Source organism: Gopherus flavomarginatus, chromosome 3 (genome assembly GCF_025201925.1).
Source record: "Gopherus flavomarginatus isolate rGopFla2 chromosome 3, rGopFla2.mat.asm, whole genome shotgun sequence".
Lineage (NCBI taxonomy): Eukaryota > Metazoa > Chordata > Testudines > Testudinidae > Gopherus > Gopherus flavomarginatus.
The window spans coordinates 133,476,040-133,482,039 of NC_066619.1; positions in this window are offsets into that span (position 1 = coordinate 133,476,040).

Genomic DNA, 6,000 nt, shown 5'->3' on the forward strand with positions numbered 1-6,000 from the left:
TTTGTAACTTTAAAATTTTACCTAAAAAAAAAAATCCTCTGTGTTTTTAAATCTTTTGTTATTCTATAAAATTAGGATAGTAATTCTTTTTACCTTTTTTTAATTAAAATTCTTTTAAAAACCCAAGTAATTTTTCATTGTTCTTAAAATCCAAGGGTTTGGGTCTGTGTTCACCTGTACCAATTGGTGAGGATATTATTCTCAAGCCTTCCCCCAAAAAGCGGGTGCAGGGCTTGCGGAAATATTTTGGGGAAATAAAACTTCAAGTGGTCCTTTCCCTAATTCTTTGTCTAAATCACTTGGTGGTGGCAGCATACTGTTCAAGGCAAAATAAAATTTGTGCCTTAAAGTTTTTAACTTAAGGTGGTAAAAATAAGCTTAGGGGGTCTTTAATGCGGGTACCCACATCTGTACCCCAAAGTTCAAAGTATGACATGAAATCATTGAGTGATGAAATTGATATTTGCATCTGGCAAATTTGTACAATTGCCCCAAAGTTTGTGTCTCCTGTTTGGGTAAAATAGCTGTATTATGGGGGGGGGGGGAGGGATAGATCAGTGGTTTGAGCAGGGGGTTGGACTAGATGACCTCTGAGGTCCCTTCCAACCCTAATCTTCTATGATTCTATGATAAAAGCGTTATATAAAACCTAGGTGGTATTAGTACAAGGAAATCCTATTACTATAGTATGTTACAAGTGTAACATTACATCATGACAAGGACACACTGCTACTCTAGATGACGGGAGACAGCAGCATTCTGGGATGAGTTCCTTTGATTCAAGTGCTGTTTCCCATGATGGTTATGCCTAATGATGATCCTATTCAGTAAGTAAACAGAAGGTTGGATCCACAGCTAATGTAAGCTGGCAAAGCTCCTTTGAAGCCAGTGGAGTCAAGCTGATTTACACCAACTGGAAATCATTCTAAGGGGCCATTAGTTTCAAAATATCTGGCACTTGGGCTATCAGCTCTGACCTCCATGGCCCAATCCTTCTCCCATTAAAGTAAGTGGCCAAACTCCCACTGGCTTCAACAGAAGTAGGTCCTGTGTAATTACTGTTCAGTTATGATCAGCTCTCAGAATCAGTTTAGTCTCCGCAGCATGCAGGTATCTGTCAGATTTTATTATTCTGTTGCTTGTTACCCTCACATTTCCTTTCATTTCCTTCCGCTTTGCTGTTGGAAATTATTTCTTTTATCCTCACTGTTTTAAACGCCACCAAGACCTATTGAAATGCCTCAATAAATTCAATGTAAATATTGCAAATATTTTATTATGCCTCCTGCTTTTTATCTACGCTACCCATTTCCCCACTCCCTTTCTAGCAATTTTTGGCTGAAATTGGCCTTGAGCTGCAAAGTTTGGATCAGCATACAAATCCAATCACCTGGGACTTTGGTTGAGGCAATTATGGAGATAAAGGGCCAGTTGTGAAATGTTGGCTCAGACCACAACTTTCTCAAGAAGTGTTTGGATCCATTTTAGGAACATTCAGGTCCAGATTGTGCTGCAGAACTTTTCTAGAGCTTGCCACATTCAAATCTGTGATTCTGGGTCAGATCCATCTCTCCTTTTTAGTAACTACCGGTAAATGAGCTTAAAATGTGTTTTAAATCAGAAGGCTCATATATAATTCAAATGACAGGAATGGATGGTCCCAGAGAAGGAGAGAATGGTGAGAATACCTTCTGTATCGTTGCTGTCAGTTTGATTTGCATGGGTAGACGAATGCATTCACTTTAGTTACTAATTACATATATTGTTTGACTGTAATTAGAGGAGGCTTTGACTCTGCATCCTTATGTTTGAAATGGTGGTGCATATTGTATCCCGCAGAGAATAAAGTGTGTGTGTATATGTGTGTATATGTGTATATATAAAATATAAAACCAGGGTATTTGTCTTAACATTCTAAAGAGAAATACCCTGTGTTTCTCTGTGCTCTGTTTAAAATAGTTGAGATTTATTTGGTAATACCTGTGTCACTGATAACTGAATTTGGGCTATTGCCTATAGACTGTGTTGTCTGATTTTTAGGCAAACTACATATATAAATATTGTGGTTTATTTTTCAAACTACATCTACACCACTCTTCCCTTATTGTGTTCGCCTCCACAAACACTATCTGGCTATTGTTCATCACCACATTGAACGTCTGAGGCCATCTACATTGCAAAACCCGACAGGTCATGTTCCTTGGCTGGCTCCCCACGGGGCTGAGCGAGTCACCACAAACTTGGCTGAGCCGTGCATAACTAACTGTGTGCAAGTGTTTAATGGAGAATGTCAGGCAGAGGGTTCACAGGGATTCCCTCTTCTCCCAACACCCAGAAGTACAAACTGACATTTGAGTCAGACGATTGTAAACCTGTTTCCTTTTTAGGCTACAGACATTTGTTTCTGAGGCAAGGAGTCAATCCACCCAAAGGTCTGCGCACCTGCTTTCCAAACACAGAAAGGATCTATAGTTAAAGTAAATATACCCTTGTCAAGGCGGGGTTTGTATGCTGTCCACAAATTTTAACAACTTTTGTGCCACGGTCGTTCCATGTGTGTCTCCAGCTGTTGCACAGCTGGCTTGCTGTCAGCCTAAGGTTACCAGTAATGACAGTAAGAAACTTCAGAGTAAACCTTTTGAAATCTCCAGATATGATCTGCAGTCTTTGCTAATATAGTGCTGTCACTTTAAAAGTGTGGACTACCCTGCCACATACTAATCAACCAAACACTATTTTACAACAGTTCTGCTCCTCTGAAGGAGAAGAACCACTGCTGCCTTCATTGGAGTCTCTGGAAGACACCTCTGGAAACTGGGGCTTGGGCTCCCGCCAGTGTTTCTCTTTGCAAAGGCCAGCACTGTATGTCCTATGGCTAGCCATGGGATTGAGAAGTGGGAGCAGGCGGCCAGAGATGAGCAGTTGTTCTGTGCACCACAGGTACTGAAGCACATGCCTAACGTTGAGAACAAGTAGCAGCCTTGATTGTATGTGTCTTTGAATTCCTAGAAATAATTGCCCTCTGACTGACACTTTGCACACACATTGCACCTTCCCCTGAGCTGCTTGAAATGCCTCTTACACATTAAGCTTAAACAACCCCCATGAAGCAGATAATTATCACTGTACTCTGCACATTAAGAAGCTGAGGCCCAGGGAGTTTAATTGATTTGCCCAAGGTTTCACAGCAAAGGCCTGATCCAAGGCCCATTGCAATCAATGGAAGGACTCCATTTGACTTCAATGGGCTGTGGCTAATGTCCTAAATCAGAGCTAGAAACTGAATTCACAAAGGAGTCCTGACTGCCACATCTGCTCTAACCTGTAAACTCGGGGCAGTACTAAATTAGAACCCTCTGCTTTGGGGGCTGCACACCTGAATAATGCATTAATAAACTAGGGGCCAGTTTTAAAAAGTGGGTGCCTGGCACCCACTGACTTCAGCGGATCTTAGGCACCTAAATACACTTAAAGATTTGACCCCAGGTCTCAAGATATAGTTTAATCTGAATAAAAAATTACTTACATAAAGTGCTTGGATAAGTTTGCAGTGTTATTCTGATTTAAATCTCCCTTTGCTCTTTCTTTTTATTTCACCCCTCTTCTTGTCAAGCATCAACACCTGATTCTTCACTCCTAGAGTTCACCTTCTCCTCCTGCCACATGCACTTTTTACTCCTCAGTTCTCCTGTGTGGTGACAATCACTGCAGTCCCTTCCTTTGACTTGGGGAGCTGGCTCCTCACTGCTTGTGCTAAGAATAACCCCCTACATCAGCTGACAGGTGGTGCTTTGTTCTGAGCTCAGCTGCTTTCCTTTGGCTTTTTCATCATAGTCTCTGGAACCAGTGGGCCAGAATATCCTCCTCAACCTGAGAGAACAGCACTGTTGTTCCTCCATTTCTGGCCAGCACACTGTGCTCAGATGAGGATGTCTGGCACCCATCCCTAGACACATTTGCTCGGGTGGTGCCTTTGGTTTCTGCAATCACAGGAAACAGAATATCCAAGGTTCTCCCAGGTCTCCACATGGCTAAAGCACTGCTTCTGTGCCTCCTTGCTTCACTTCCATCAAAATGTTCTTGACCCTCCACCACTCATTAGCTGTTCCTTCAAACTTAGTTATCTCACGTAGGGATATTTACTTCTGTTCCCCTGCCCCAGCGTACTCACAATCCTTTAATACATTTAAAAATATAATCCTTAGCAGCATTCTTCAGTCCACCTGGATGTAGCGGTCCTGTACATTCAATGAACCTATCTAATCTAGATCATTATACAGTGCCCATTACTGTGTTATCTCGGCTCTGAAAAGAACAGACATTGCTACTGAAATACTCACCGAGGGTAATCCGTTGTTATGGATGCTCTACATGCAATGGCTAACACATTTGTAAATATTAGACACTGTAGAGTGGGTGCCATTAAAGATTCAACCTTTTCTGTCACAGATGCCTGCAGTAACTATGGTATCTTTCTGTACCTAGAACTAAGAGGTACCATAGTAGTACCCCAATCATTTTGGAGAGGCAAATGTTGAGTATTTACAGTTGGTGCCCACTGTGCATGGGTGCGTTTTTCAGGCCACATCTGGCAGACAGAAAATTAAGAACAATATTACAATGTTTTGGCTAACCTCGTGCCTTCCACAACGATCCAGTTGGAACTGTACACCTGAAGAAGACTGCATTGGCTGTATCCTCATCTGTTCTGCCATGCCTGTAAGGATACAAAATACACACTAAAAGTTCCAAGAATGTAGATGGTGGCACAAAATAATTGTTTCTAGAAATGATTCTGCACTGGAATATTTTGTAATGTATTACTGACAAACCAGCATGTAAGAGGGATCTCAAAAGCCTATACTGTACTATCAGGAAGAATAGTATAAAACATAAAAATAAACAGTGTTAACAGAATAATGAAAGATGTGCTCTAAAATTCACAGGGCCAGATCCTTAGATGTGCTCTAAAATTCATAGGGCCAGAAGGAGCTAGGCTGATTGACACCAGTTGAGAATCCACTCCCCAACTATTAAATTAATTTCTTATTTGTTTTGGCACTGCACTAGTGCTACTGTAATTAAGTCTGAGGCTTTACAGAGGTTCTTCATAGGTTTCTATCAGTCAGTTATAAATTTGGAAGAAATAACCTATTTTTGCTGAAATTTCCCCATGCTTAGTTCTCACCTAGTGTTGGCTTAGTTTTATAGAATTTGGTTTGATTATAAATCACTGGAATGAAAACAAAATGCTTTAAATATCTGTTTTGTTTTGTTTAAAAGTAAGTCCAAAATGTTTATTACTGAAAGCAAGAGCTCATCTGCATGGAGGAGGATCTGGTCCAAACCTGCTCATGCTCAGTGATCATTTAATACTTGAAGAAAAGAAAAAGTACAGAGAGTTCAGGATTTATGTACTTTGAAGTCCAGAGCTTATACCTACAAAGAAAAACCAGTGCCAGAAAATAAACCCAAAGCCAATGAGGAGAGGATTTTAGAGTACAACCAATGCCATCTTTGGCCTTATCAACCTGATTTCAGATTCTGAAACTAAGGCCCCTGTGATTACAAATGTTTGAAGATAGCTTAAGTAGGACAGGCTGGCAAAGGCTTTGATGGCCCTGGATGGCAAAGCTGAAGTTCTTTCACATAAACTCACTAAATTGGAAACCTAGGTGGCCAAGAATGAAAAGGGACGACATATATTAGAGACTTTCTGAGAGAAAGCAAGCATGGGAAAAAGAATGAAAGAAATTGCAGCACATATAAAACATTAGCTAAGGTTACAATACAAAACAGAAAGAACAATTCGAAAACTAAGTTTGGGTTTGGAATATAAGCAACTTCGGGAGAGATAGGTGGAGAAAATTACTGACCCCTGTGGACTTTCTGGAATTTTTTTTTCTTTTTTGGCTACACTAGTCCACCTGAATACCAAGAAATCCCTCTGTCATGGGAAAAGTCTCTACATAATTCTCTCCTGGCTGGGACAATGTACTG